Source organism: Macaca thibetana, chromosome 5 (assembly GCF_024542745.1).
Source record: "Macaca thibetana thibetana isolate TM-01 chromosome 5, ASM2454274v1, whole genome shotgun sequence".
Classification (NCBI taxonomy): Eukaryota; Metazoa; Chordata; class Mammalia; order Primates; family Cercopithecidae; genus Macaca; species Macaca thibetana.
Genome location: NC_065582.1, coordinates 99203716 through 99219607, shown reverse-complemented (window position 1 = coordinate 99219607; position 15892 = coordinate 99203716). Strand labels below are relative to the sequence as shown.

General features: G+C 35.7%; 1 protein-coding gene across 11 annotated transcripts in view; it reads right to left on the bottom strand.

Annotated features, from left to right (window-relative positions):
• Positions 1-15892, bottom strand: part of SNCA (synuclein alpha) — a 111436-nt gene that overhangs the window by 4112 nt on the left and 91432 nt on the right. The gene's annotated exons all lie outside the window — the stretch shown is intronic.

The following is a 15892-nucleotide window of genomic DNA, read 5'->3' as shown; positions in this document are numbered from 1 at the left end:
ATGTGTGTTATTTTGACTTTTTTCTAAGTGTTTAAGTTTTATAACCATTTATAATGTAAAAGCATACATATTTAACACAATGATTTTAAATGACAACGAATACACAAATTCTTTTCTGAAGTTTGAAGACTGAGACTATACATATTGAAGGGAAATAATCAAATACATGGTCAGAAAGTTTTTCTAGGTATCTCTTCCTAGACAAAGAATACTCAAAACTCAGCCTGAAATGGTCATGGCTTTGTTGATATTCTTCACTAAATACCTTTTGTTGCTTTGCATTTATTTTAGCAAAGTAATTATAAGAAGATAAAGTTAACTGAAAATTCAAAGAACAGAGAGGCAATGTGAGCCTAATGGACTCAGAGGAAGGGATCAAATAATCCCTCAGCCAATGAGGCTGATTTTCAACAACATGTCTGATATAAAAAATCCTCCCCATGTCTTCACATGAAAGTGACTGACAGGGACACTGAAGTATAAGGAAATGGATGACGGTAAGAAAAGGTCAAATTAAAGATCATGCTTATGGTAGGTGGGCAGAGAAGCTTATAGATCATTCTGCCCTTGCCAATGCCCTTTCTATAAACTAAAAAAATCCGAATAATAGATACATTAAATAAAATATAAACCACCCCAAACTACCTCACTTTAAAATGTGGAGTAAAGACTGTTTTCATAGTGTTTCACTTCTTGGTACAAGTGAAGGATACGGGCTCTGCTGCGGGGTAGCTAGGCACAAGGCTTCCATGTCACAGGACTTGAGCTCAAGTCCTAGCTTCTCTAAATGACAGAGCTTTTGTGATGCTGAGAAGTTTCCTATGCTTTTTTCCTGCGTGTCAATTAGCCTTAGTGATCAAATGGGGCAGCCAAACCTTCTTTACAACTGGGAGAAGCAAACGACATCATTAACTTTCTCATTAATATTTAGATTACTGTTAGGATAGCCAAGTATAAGGGAAATAAGGCAATTTTTTTTCATGCATTTTGAAACTGACAGAGATTTGATTTTCTAATATAATTTGTTAGAAAATTTTGATATGGACCAGACAAGTAAATATGGCGGACCTAGCCTGTTTGTTTGATGATCAAAAAGGAGTTGTTACGGCAGAACTAAGACTGATGGATGTTACTGGATATGTTTGTAGGTTATTTGGCTGAACTTTGAAGGATGTATGCAGATGTGCAGGTTAGGTGAGTGTGTGTGTCTACATGGTTCCAGCCTGGGTGACTGGGTGTGTGTGAGAGCACCCTGCAGTGATGAAACAGCGTCCTGTCCGGGGTGGGTTCCCATATTGCTCCCTAAGCTGCCAGGAGAGGGTCCAGCCACCTGCGGTCTCCACTGGAATAAATAGGTAAGTTATTTGACTTGTTTGTATTAATCTTTCATAAACGTATATATAGCTCACATTAATTTCAGTGTTTAATATCAGAAGTGATTTATCTTTATTTAGGAGTTTGATGGTGTTTTTGTGACCAGAAATTTGCTATAGGAACTTAATTCTTGCTTATATCAATTGCCAGTGGTAAAACTGGTTTTGTTATACATTGTTTTGCTTCAAGTCACAGTTTCCAAGAAACTATTGATAAAGTTAAGTGAGGATTTACAGTATTATCTGCCCTCTGATGGAAGTACATACACATCACCATCTTAAACCAAGACCATACTAGTCTAAGTGGGCTATTGTTCACTGACCCAATAACTTCATCAAATGGGAACAAGTTACCCTAGGGATAACAGCGCAATCCTATTCTAGAGTCCAAATCGACAATAGGATTTATGACCTCGATGTTGGATCAGGACATCCTAATGGTGTAACCGCTGTTAAAAGTTCGTTTGTTCAACAATTGAAGTCCTACCTGATCCGCGAGGTCAGGAGATCAATAGTATCCTGGCCAACATGGTGAAACCCCATCTCTACTAAAATACAAAAAATTAGCTGGGTGTGGTGGCGCGCCTGTAATCCCAGCTCCTCGGCAACCTGAGTCAGGGGAATCACTTGAACCCAGGAGGCGGAGATCACAGTGAACCCAGATCACACCATTGCACTCTAGCCTGGCGACAGAGCGAGACTCCATCTCAAAAAAAAAAAAAAAAAAAAAAAAAAAAAAAAAAGAAAAGAAAAGAAAAGTCCTACACGATCCAAATTTGAATTTGATTCACATTTAACTATCACTGACAACTTACAGCAAATATAAGGGACGAAAAACATGTTCACTGTTCACATCACTGGCTACAATCAGCAAATTTTGCACTGTGAAAAACTACACAAGACAAATAATACATCTAATTTCACCAAGTAAATTGCAACAAAAAAGAAGTTAGTGGGAACCTACAGATTAAAGTAGAAGTGAGAGAGAATTAGCCAATTGCAACCTAAGAACCTTATTTCATTCGTTTTGGGATCCCAACATAAGCAAATGGAAAACACGTATGAGGTAGTTGGGGAAATTTGAACACTGACTGGATTTTTAAGAATTATTGTTTTATTTCTTTAGGTGTGAAGATATATTACAGTTTTACTTTAAAAAGTTCTTAACTTTTACAAATTAATTGTTTACAGATCAAATAAGATATCTATCTAGGTTTGGGTGGGGGGAAACTGGTGGGATATAGAAGAAACATGAGTTTAATATTTCCTCAGTTTTAAAAAGTATACACAGTAGTCTCCTTTTATCCGTGGTTTTGTTTTCCATGGTTTCAGTTACCCACCATCAACTGCAGACCCAAAATACTAAGATATTTTGAGAGAGAGAGGGAAAGAGAAAGCAAGACCATACCCACATAACTTTTATTCTTGTTATAGTTGTTCTCTTTTGTTATTAGTTACTGTTGCTAATTTCTTACTGTGCCTGGTTTATAAATTAAACTTCTTCATAGGTACGTAAGCATTGGAAAAAACAGTATATGTAGGGTTTGCTGCTATCCGCAATTTCACGTGTCCAAGTGGGGCTTTCGGAATGTATCCCTGCAGATAAAGGAAGATTGCTGTATGCTCATTTCAATGGTTATTTCTCTAACTATGCTTTTCTGAATATGATATGTGATCTCAATTTGTTGACTCCATAACATTCACAGATTTTAAGCATAGTAAAATATTTGGCAGCTATCCCAAGAGAGAATATAACAACAAACACTTCGTATGACCGTCAGACACAATTTTATCCCTATACCTGTATATTTACTGTTTCATAAGCCCATCTCTAAAACCATTAAGTGTTATCTATAAAGAAATATCTTACTAAATTTCAACTCCAATTTATAACTGTGCCTATAGTTTGGCTGTAACAAAAAAGAACATTAAAATTTGCATTTTATGAGTATTAATGACTTGTTTTCAAAATGTAATCATACTTGAAGGTATGAAATGCACCTTCTATTTATTTTTACCACAAACAAGAAAAAAAAACCTTCCAATATAACAAATGTTAAACACTTTTGAAAAAAATCAATTTTTTTCTCAAATTTTTATTACGATATTATATTAACCCAGAATATGTTAGGGCAATAAAATAAATGAGAAAAATGTCTTGATTTTGGTATATGCCTGTATGCTTAATAAGAGATCCTACAGGGTAGGATATAGAGACATAGTAATAAAATACCTTTTATTCTCTCTCTACTACACCCTATCCCTGGAATATCTGTAGACTTTTTTTTTTTTTCCAAATGAGATTGTTTTACGAACAGTGAAATAGACTCAGTTCAGTATCTTACATCTGCATTTGACACACAGAAAGAAAAATGGTTATCAAAAAATTACAATGGAATGGCCTTTCATTGCTAATAAGGAAAGACTTAAAAGCTATATCAGGAAACAGAAATGGCTGAGACTGACCTCTTTCACCCTAAAAAGCCTATTCAAGTTCTTTTTAAATAAACCTGTAGGGTTGAATAGCCAAGATAATCAATTACCAGCTGGTACTCGTCTCAGCTGAAGTGCTCTATAAAACAGATCATGAGATGAAGTTCACTGCTAATAGTTTATTGGGAAGTACAATTCCAGGGAAGTGAAAGTCAAGGAAAAGGGAAGTGATACAAGGAGAAGTAGGAAAAAATTTCAGCTTCTGTCTTTAGGAATACAACTACAGAATTTACATAATCTTTTTAAATTTCCTGTTTTGAACCATATTGTATTTAGATATCTAGTAATACTTTCTGTAAGGAAATTATCTTTATTCAATTCCATGACTCATAACTTTAATTTTATTATATATTTAAAATGACACATAATAAAGGTAAAAATTGCTTTCCAAACCACATTCTTCTAGAATCATCTAGGGTCCTTGTTAAAAATGCAGGTTTGTAGGGCCTTGTGAATGCCTTGTTAAGTATGCTCTTTGGAAACCACTGCCCAACATCACTAATTGTTTGTAAACCCTGTGGTATAATTTAATATAGAGTATACCAATGTACTTGCTGTCAGTGTGAATAAAATTTTTTTAAAAAAGATACGTTCATTTTGAAGTCCATCAAACGTTAGTAAATGGAGAGGGTTATCTGAAGACACTGGGAAGTAATCCATGGTGGTCGTTATAATGGCAAGGTTTCACCAATTATCTGGTATCTACGCTTTGTCAAAGTTAGAAATGTAGAGATAAATTTCTAAATTTAACTTTTTATGTGGGAAGAAAAATTGAAGTTCGAGGCTGGTTGGTCTTTGGTATACCTAAAGAACAAAGAGGAGGTCGGAGGTGTTGTAAAGAGAGAAACGCTACACATTGCTCTTTGAGAAAGTTCATTGGCACTAGAAAGGTTCTGGGGAGCTGGCAAGCTTCAACTGGTGAGTGACAGTGGTGGGCAAAATTAGTCCTAGAACTGCAGCAAGTTTTTTCAGCAGTTACAGAAGAAACTGGTCCCAGGTTACAACAGGCAGCTTCAGCATGTGGACTTGTAGAAAATTACACCTGTGGAGTAATGTAATGTTCCTCGAATGCTTTTCCTCCCAGGCTTCTTGATTGTTTTAGTTGGGTATAACAAGAATGACCCAATTTGTGTGATCAACTTTCACGGCCTTAAACATTCAGAGCAGCAGAAGCACACTTTCTCTTTTCCCCACTGCTTTTACACTGGAAGATAATTGGGGTAGAACCATTGTTTTGCTGCATTATTGAACAATGACACTTAGCCTCACATAATGGAATTAATACCTTCACTCAACAGCTCACACCATGAGGATGAAGGAGAGAGATGGTAACCACAAAGATAAAAGAAGAAACTAAACAAGAAATTTGACCTAAGAGGAAAAAAAGGTTCCACTTAAGCACACACCAGTGTTCCAAAATGAAATCAAGCCCAGAACTCCTATTTAAATAAAAATAACATAGATGTTTCAAAAATGTGAATATTCTATACTTCCCTACCTTAGACAGGGGAGTGTGTACATAGTGTAGACAGCATATTTCACTAGGAAAAGTACCATGTATTTTACTGATACGCTTAAAAATGAAGGAGACAGACATGAATATCTTGTTAAAAAGCAAGGTAAAGATACATTTCATATGTTCAATTTTCTATTGTCAATTCCTAGTCTGCTCATGATGCCATTTTGGGGTGGGGAACAGGGGCATCTGATTCAAAATCAAACTAATCTCATTTTTTTTAAAAAAACTAAAGAATTTTATTTTTAAAAAATTGAATTAAAGCAAACTTTGGATACTCTGGTTTCTCTTGAGGTCATATAAATCCTCTGCCTTTTTAAGAGATCTGTGTGGAGAGGAACAATTCTAGGTCTTAAATGAATTATTGAGGTCTTGTTTTGGAAAGGCTACATATTTTGTTAAAAAATATAAGATTTCAAAACACCTAAAACTTTGGACAATGTTATTTAATCATCAAAAGCAAAACAATATGCATATTTCAGAAATAACAGTATATTTTAAGTCTTACTATTATGTATAAGAAAGAACAATATGAAAAGAATGTAATGATTATATTTATTGTTTACATATTCTAAGAAGTGTTTAATTGCATCCTAGTAAGTATATTCTGTCACATGAGAAGTCATAAAAGTTGGCATGTTCTGCTGTATCCAATGCCCAAAAGATAATAAAGCGTGATAAAAGTACACTTAATGAACCCCACCTCCTTTTCCAATTATATATGGTTAAGTTAAAATTCGAATTTTAATTTTTGGGAAAGTACAGTTATGGCTTAGATCTAGGGTATAATTAAAGTGGCTAAGGGACTTAGTTCATTTAATATTCTATAACTTTAGAAATGCATCAAAGTGGCAAACTCCGCATTAAGAGCTATTTGCTACCAGGGGCCTGTGGTTGAAGTCCACTGGATCCACCTGTTTTTTCTGAGGCAATATGCAGACAAAAGGTAAGGGGAGTTGCAACATAATTTGTAATATTTAATAGATTATAATACAAGATAAATTACAATATATTATAAATATAATTTATAGCATTACATCTAGTGAGATAGATGTAAAAGTGAACAGGTAAGTGAAAGGGCAAGGCATAAGTCTTATATAGAGTGACAGGTCTGGTACAGTCCTACTACCAAATCTATAACTATAGTATTTTGAATATTTTGCACTCTTTCAATGTAGCAGTATTTTAGGTTTGGTTGGCCTGACTTTAAAACAAGATAAAAAATTCCAACTTTTAACAATGTAGTGACCTACTGTGTTTTAGATGTCAGAATCTATAATTTTCTATCAACATCTTCTACTCACCTGTACAAGATATGCCTTAGAATGTGGGAACACACACAAACACACACTCACAGACACATACACGCAAAGTACAGTAGACCACTGATGATCTCTGGTGCCAGTTCCTGAGACCATTTTGAATGTTCTAATTAAAAAGTGCAAGTACAGTTTTTGTCATAAATTATACATCTTATGCTATTATATATGCTAAGCCAAACCTAGCAACAAGGCTGAGTGAAGATGTGGCTCCTGGGTCATATGCTAGGCTTTCTTTCGGCAAATGGACTTACTCTCCCTCAGTTATGTTATATACCTACTCAGATCAGGTTCCAGCAAATGTACAAATTACTACGTCATCAGCCGTCTGGATCACTTGGGAGTAGTCACATTGGTGAATGCCGTAAGTCATATTGTAAATACATTATACATAGTCCATATGTACAGATTGAGAATGCAAATCTATTTTAATTGATACCTTTAGAGATTCCAGTCTTTTTTTTTTTTTTTTTTTTTTTTTTGAGACGGAGTCTAGCTCTGTTGCCCAGGCTGGAGTGCAGTGGCCGGATCTCAGCTCACTGCAAGCCCCGCCTCCCGGGTTCACGCCGTTCTCCTGCCTCAGCCTCCCGAGTAGCTGGGACTACAGGCGCCCGCCACCTCGCCCGGCTAATTTTTTTTGTATTTTAGTAGAGACGGGGTTTCACCCTGTTAGCCAGGATGGTCTCGATCTCCTGAACTCGTGATCCGCCCTTCTCGGCCTCCCAAAGTGCTGGGATTACAGGCTTGAGCCACCGCGCCCGGCCGAGATTCCAGTCTTACACATAAACAACACATATTTAGAAGCTATTTATGCTCTACTTTGTTTATCTTTTTTTTAGAGGCAGGGTCTTGCCTTACTGCCCAGGCTGTAATGCAGTGACACAATCGTAGCGCACTGTAGTCTCCAACTCCTGGGCCCAAGTAATCCTCCAGCCTCAGCCTCCCAAGTAGCTGGGACTATAGGCTTGCACCACCATGCTCAGCTATTTAAAAATTTTTTTTGTAGAGATGAGGTTTTACTGTGTTGCCGAGGCTGGTCTCAAACTCCTGAACTCAAGTGATCCTCCTGCGTCAGCCTCTGAAAGTGCAGGGATTCCAGGCATGAGCCACTGCACCTGGCCCGTGCTCTACTTTGGATAATCAGTTACTATCTTACTCATTTTCTTGCCTTTTGCCCTTCTAGCTATTTCTTTAGTCTCGTCAATCACCTTATATATAGAGAGAAAGAGAACAGATGAAATAAAAACTACTTATTTCACTGTTTTTAAAGGTTTGGCAGTGGAGGAGAGAGTAAAGCTAATATAGGGGGTTATTTTTGAGAGCTATTTACTAGTTTTATCTCTGAATTCAGGCTTAAATACATTCAACCATAAATTAAAAAATAATTGGCAGATAAATCAGGAATTGGTACAAAATCATTTTTAAGAAGAAAATGTCATTATATAGCAAAGAGGTAGTATGCTGCTTTAAATCCTCATTTTCCTTGGCAAGCTTAACAAGCAGTGCAGTGCCTGCTGTATTTATGATAGTGCCATGCAATTAGCTGACTCACCTAATAAGACTTCACAGCACAGCAACAACTGCCAGCTCTTTTTTTCCTGTTACTTGGATAGACTTGGTTGAAAATACTAATGCACAAAGGGAAATCTGGGAATAAACTATTTTCACTTTTCATGTCTAAGGGCTGATCTTCCTCTTCTATGAATAACATTTCTTATATATGTTAAACTATATTCAAATTTGTTTACTATTTTAAGTTTTCATGGATTAGATTCTTGAAGGTCAGCCCCTTGGGTCGTGACTGAATAAGGCACCAACAATGTGAAGATGGGTCAAGCTGAGAAACGTTTGCTCTTGTGCTGAGCTCAGAATCAATGAGTCATTTCATGTTTGTAAATACAATGATATTTGGAGGCAGGTCTTGAAAGCAGCAACTGGGTGAGAAATCAGTGGGGAGGGTAGGCTTTGACAAAGTAAGAGATAAAGAGTCTGCTTTTATATTTTAGAGAAACCCAGGGAATGCTGAAAAGCTCATAGGAAAGAAGAAATATGCTGTCAAGATGTTAGTGAGCCAAGGCCCAGGAGTTTGCTTTCAAAAATAGATGAGAACCTGGACTTAATATGTGACTGGGAGAAAATACTTTAGGCAAAACAAACGACTCATATATAAAAGGATGGGCTCTGAAGCAGAGAGTGAGGGCAATAGCTTCAAGATCAGTGGATTTAAAATCCAGAAGTATCTTCTCTAAGATGTAAAAGATTAAGAAAGGCTTTAAGATAGATAGAGCAGGAATAAAGTAGTCAAGTGCATGTGATACCCCAAGGTCCCGGAAGCTCCCATACTAATAGAAACAGACACCAAGTGAAGTCTGAGGGGCCCTCACAATCTGATGGAAAACTCTTCAAGTAGGTCTCAACCTTCAGGCTAGAATATCTTTGCTTAGCTTTCCCAGCCAGAGGACCATAGTGGTTGATTTCAAAAGGAATTGCAATTATTCTACCTTGTAAATTCTCTCATTGTAAAGTTTTGTCACAATTTGTGTTCCTACTTTCTTTTAGTTACCTAGAAAATGTTTTCCCTGAAAACCTCTGTCCATGCCTCAACAGATAGGAGATAAAAAAGGAATCATCTTACAAGATTATCAAGAAAGATAATGGGCTAGGTTTATCCTTAAAAGGTTATCCAAATGAAATATTAAAATTCTTACTCTTCTATGTTATTCGGACGTGGACTAACAATAATAGTTAATGTTTATTTGGTGCTTACTCTGTATTTGGTACCATTTCAAGAGTTTTATATGCATTATTTGATCTTAAAAAACAACTCTATGAGGAAGTTACTACTGTCTCCTTTTTATCAGTGAATGAACAGAAATAGGAGGTCTGGATCCAAAGCCTACACTCTTAACTATCAGGCAATATTATTTGTTAAATGTCTTGAAAAAAATCTGTGTAGTTACTAAAATATTATGCTGGGCTGCTTATTAAGGTAAAATTATGTTTTTAAAAAATTCATCCTTTCCAAATGCAATGTTAACTATTCTATGATGAAATATCAGAACTATCTCTAGTACCACTGTTTTTATTGGAAGAAAATAGGAGGTCAAAGGAAATGTTTATATATATATATATATATATATATATATATATAAATGTGTGTATATATATATGCACACACACACATATATGTGTGTATACATACGATTTTTTGCAACGGCAAAAAACAGATATTTTTAACCTTAATTTTTAAATCTGCAAATGCCAAGTTTATCAATTTTTCATTATAGGAAAAAAGAGTTTGTTATAAATTCAATGCATAGCATTTTCTGGTTTAAACCTTTCCATTATTGTTCTGACAGAATAAAGACTATGAGATTGTCAGAAATAAATTGTTCATTTTGTTTCCTAAATATGTGGCAAAGACACTATATGTTTTCTGTTTGTTTGCGTCTTTGTTTGTTTTAGAATGGTTTGAAACATCATCACTTGAGTTTCTTCAAACCTTTTGACCAACCAGGAAAGCTTTTGCCTGGGCACAGGCCTTATCTTTCTTAGTGTTATACTAGAGATACTAATCCCTCCCAACAATTTCATTTTGATTACCACAATAAAACATAATGATCCATTAAGTCCATGGGGCAGATGTTTATTTATTTATAACCCTGCCTTATTCCACAGAGAATTTAAAGAGGAATAAAAGATTATTTCCTCATCACATCAAATGAATATATTTTATTTTGTCTAATATTGTTTTTTCTTTTTCTTTAACTAGGCACTAAATGTTTATATGTATTATTTTAATTACTTTTAAAGCATCCATTATTTCTGGATTACATTACTGAACTCTCAATAAATCAATACTTAGTTCTGTATTTAATTTTTTCAACAATTTTTCCATCTTTAATTTGGTTCATTTATATCTCCCTTTGCTGTTTATTGAATAGAAACTCTGATTTTTGTAGCAGAGGGAGAACAAACAAACAACACACAAAATATTCTGTATTTAATGCTGCAATTGTCTCTACGGTTGCAATGTGTAGGTGGGGTGCATTCAAGTGGGCTTGTGGTATTTGTGTGTGTGTGTGTTGGAAGAATATATATTGAGGATGATTCTTAATTCTATTACTTCCTTGAGAAACTGAAATTGTGGCTACACAATCACTCTAAATATTTTGTATCACAGTCCCCTCCCTTCAACAATTGTATACAGTACACTATTTGTTGGAAGTGCAGGAGAAATGGGCATTTAAGAGCATGAGATTTGGTGGCAGATTGACCTATGAGTAGATGGTACCAGTGAGATCTTGAGCAATGTAAATATTTCAACTGAAAAATGGTAACGATAAAACATTTTTCAGAGTGGTGTTGTATTAAATGAAATGATACACATAAAGTAGCCTGCAATGACACCTGCACAATCATAATATCAAATATTTACTGAACATCTACTATGTGCCAGATTATTTTAAGCACTTTTGAAAATATAAGTATTTTGATAAATGTTTATCATATATTGTCTTAAGATTACATTGTTCTTGTATTTCATCTTATTGCTAATTTTATTTTTTAAAAAAACCTTTTTTTCGGAAAGATTTGAAACGAAAAACCCAACTATTTAAAAAATGTAAACTTTTCGCTGGCACAGTGGCTCTCACTTGTAATCTCAGCACTTTGGGAGGCCAAGGTAGGTGGATCACAAAGCCAAGAGATTGAGACCATCCTGGCCAACATGGTGAAACACTGTCTCTACTAAAATTACAAAAATTACCTGGGCATGGTGGCACATGCCTGTCGTCCCTGCTACCTGGGAAGCTGAGGCAGGAGAATTGCTGGAACCCAGGAGGTGGAGGTTGGAGTTAGCTGAGATAGCACCACTGCACTCCAGACTGGTGACAGAGCAGACTCCATCTCAAAAAAAAAAAAAAAAAAAAAAAAAAAAAAAAAAAAAAAAAGGAACCTTTTGCCTTACTTCATTTGCTAGCTACTTTCAAGTCTGCAACTAAGCTCAGTGTTTTGCCTTTCTCACACTGTGCACAGGTCCTCTTCTTTGTTTCCCTTCTCTCTGTTGCCTAGGAATACAGCCAAAAACTTGAGTAATAGATGATAGATGAGTCTGTTGCATCCTAAGTGCATCCTAGTGACATAGATAAGAAGCAAATGCTACAAAATTATAGGTGCAAACTACAAGTTGTGTTTTAATTGCTTTTAACAAGTACTTATAAGCAGAAGAACTGTGAAAAGTCTAACATTCTGTCTTACTTGCAAGCCTGCCAGTTCTTTGGGTGCTGGGCAAAGACACAATAGTGCTAGGTCAGAGACAATTGACTTTACTATTCACAGTAATAGCATTAGCAAGAGTATCATGATTTTCTTGCACTGATTCCTCAAGCCCCAATTCCCATGGAAAACCTCAAGTGACACCTATGTGCTCAGTGAGTTGCATCAGAAAAGAGGAACCCAGAGCTTAGGAAACATGGATATTTTATAATGGCCAGTAAACATGTCCCTTTGTTTCAGAAAGAGGCACTACCTCTATCCAAGGCTGCCAGCACACCTGCCTTTTGTTTTAGAAGGATAAATGATTTATATCTTCCAAGGCTATTCACTATATAAAAAGCTAATCCCAAACAAAAGGCAGTTACTGACTTGCTTGTAAAATGTGCAGAAATGAGACCCCGCTTGAATGTGGGCAGCTGACAGAGGGACAACGGGTAAAAATGATTAGGTTTTGAGCTTGACCAACTAGGAAGATAATTATTAGCAGTAGAGAAAAAAAGAACAAAGTAGATTTTAGGGAGATAAGTCATATTTTAGATAGGTTGAGTCTGAGATGCCTCCATAAATATATGTTGAAAATAAGGGATTACAGTTGAGAGACTTCAGAAATATATATTTTGAGGAGTTACACTATAGAGGTAATTGAAAAAGTCATCAGAGTTCATAAAATTAAAGTGAGAAAAAGAGGCCAGTGAAGAAAAACAAGATGGCATCACATGAAGAACTTTCTTAGGAAGGAAGGCAGCAAAGAAGAAAAATTGGAGACGTAGTCAGAGATGGAAGATGAAAAAGGAAAATAACAACATTTCAGAAATGAAATGAAAAAGGTCTTTCACTAAGTAATTGGTACTACTACTTGTCAGTTTCAAGTGCTGACAAAAAATGGAAAGAACCACACATGTGCACTTCCAGTACTATGTATTTTATGCTTCAGAGATACATACCTGTTTAACAAAAATGTGTTTTTTCTCTAAGTGTGTTGAATAGCCCAAAAAAGATGGAGGTAGAAGTCAGATTTCAGGAGCTAAAGGAACAAGAAGGATCATTGAAGACTGTGATGGTAGAAAACATTTTGACAAAGAGTTGTGCAACGAGAAAGTTGGGTTTGGGACAATTTTGAGGGTAACAATTGGGGATTTGAGTAGAGTTTTTGCTTCTGTTCTTTAATTGTGTTGTCTTCCTTTTTAAAGAAACCAAGAGACTGTTAATGTAGTAGGAGCAGAGTTTCACGATACAGGGCAGAGACGGGGTTGGTTGACAGAGAATTGTCTCAAAAGAGAGGAAAAGAATGGAGCCAAGAACAGAGGTGATTTTTAATTTGGGAAAGGTGGGACATGTTAACATGAGTCCAGAGAACTAAAATGAGCTTATGGCATTCAGATGCTGAAGATGAAGAAAGGAAAGGAAGGAAAAGGAGGGAATTTATATCTGTTTATTGAATACTCTTGTAAAACAGTTAATCACCCCTTTTTACTGAAGATAAGATAAAAATGTCAGAGGTGTTTTGCCTAAAGTAACAAATATGATAGTCAAGCTGGGTTCAAAACCGTATCAGTCTTATGCCAAAGCATGTTTTAGTTGCTGTTGTGTAGTTGTGATTTTAACGGAAGTAGAAGAGTTTTATAATGGACTATCTGAAAAATAAGATAAAATATCAATTAGAAAGAAATAAAACAACTGGTGAGAAGCAGTGCATGCAAGCAGAATCTGAGTATCATCAGTTTTTAGTTAAACTAACCAGCCCAATATCCTGATTTTTCTTTAACAGGCAAAGAAGTTTTGAGTCTTTCCCATAGACCGAGTTCTTGTGAATCGTTTTACAGTAGTAATGGCATCCAATCCCATACATAACAATAACAAAAAAGCACCGTTGCTGCAGACCATTCTGTTGCCAGGGTTTCTCTTCCCTGGTGGCTTTCTAGCTAGTTTGTAAACAAATAATTCAGGTGGCCCTGTCATGTTACATTAACTAAAAACCAAGTCTAAAGCACACATGTAATAACATATATGTGTGCCAACTGACTTGCTATCAAATTCCTAAATCATAGAATTAAAATTGAAAAGTAACTGTATTTGGAAACAAGAAAAAAGTCACTTTGACACCCAACTGATGTATATAAAGGAGATTGTGCATATGGGTTTTAAAATGAGATGAAAATTGAAATTTGATCTTTGAGATTAAAAACAATGTTATGTAAATCTATTTTTATTTAATTTTTCTGAAAAATATTGTATTTGTTTTATACCCTCTTGCTATATAAACTTTTATTGTTTTTCTTACCCTCTTTTTTTATTCCTCCTAATTTTTCTTAACTTTGATATCTCTGAATTTAAAGTCCAGAGAATGATTCATCTTCACTAGTCCTATCTTTTCCAGTGCTAGTATTTTTTTCTTTGAGCTGTGCCTTCCTATCCCATTTTTCAGATCTCAAACTATAATTTGGTGTGGAGTACCCAGGTATCTCATCTTTGAAGTGAAGTTGTAGGCAGCACAAAGATGATTTTATTAGAACATCCGCTAGATCAGAATGGCCAGTGCACAAAATTTATTTTCGTAGCAGACTCAGCGAATTTAACCTGGAAGAAAATGTCTGACTCTGTTGAATTTTCTTAGGCAAATACAACATTTGAAAGTCACTGAATGTTTCAAACAACATAACAACATTCAGATAACAGAATTGTGTTGTTGTTCTCATGTGTTTATGTCCAGAAAATAAGCAGATTGGAGCTTCTCTAAGATTAAAAGTCAAAACAGTATTACAATTCCAGCCCAGATTTGACTACCTAATCATTTAAACCTTTGTATCATCATCATCATCATCATCATCATCATCATCACCACCATCACTGCATATTCGTTAAGTAAAAAAAAAAATCCTTTAAATTAAATGGAAAAGAAAATATCTGTGTAAATAGATTAAAGTGATTCCTGCTCATCCCTCCCTTTCTCCCTGGGGCAGGAGACTTGAGTACATTGAAGGAATTCATAGGGTTTCTTGGAGTAACTATGAAAACCACAGTGATGAACTAAATGAATGTTTACATCTAAAGAAAGATATAAACATATTACATTAAAAGGTGGCATGATATAATGGTATATCATGGTATATCACTGATTAAGAAACGTGAGGCCACTTTCATGTGCCACTGATAAATCATTATAATTTGACATAGTAGATAATATCCCTATATTTCACTGGCATACCTGGAAAATGAAGACTTTCAAAACATATTTCTGCCAGTTACAGTCAGGTATTGCAAAACAAGTATTTAGTGAGCATCTAAACTGAAGCTTAGAACTTCAGTTTTATGGTGGGGCGCGATGGCTCATGCCTGTAATCCCAGCACTTTGTGAGGCCAAGGCAGGAGGATCACTTGAGATCAGGAGTTTGGGACAAGCCTGGCCCACATTGTGAAACCCCATCTCTACTAAAAATACAAAAATTAGCCAGGCGTGGTGGCACTCACCTATAGTCCCAGTTACTCGGGTGGCTGAGGCAAAAGAATGGCTTGAACCTGGGAGGTGGAGATTGCAGTGAACTGAGATCCTGCCAGTGCACTCCAGCCTAGGCGACAGAGTGAGACTCCATCTCAAAAAAGTAAAGAACTTCCATTTTATTTTCTTCATGGCATAGCATAATAGAGGAGTTAACAAATTAATGAAACAGATTGACATGTGTTAATTGTAATCTTATACAGAACAGAAATCATTTCCATAAAATATTTAACCTGCATGTTACTTCCCCTAAATCTCTCTGTAGCTGATGTCCCAATTTCCCTATTAGCTCTTCAGACTTGGATGTTAAGCACTGTGCCTTCCCCTGGACTTCTCTTTAAATGTCACAGCTATTTCTGGCAGGTAAGACTGTTGCTTTGGTTAGTGTGAACACACACCACTGTGGATCACAAGGCAC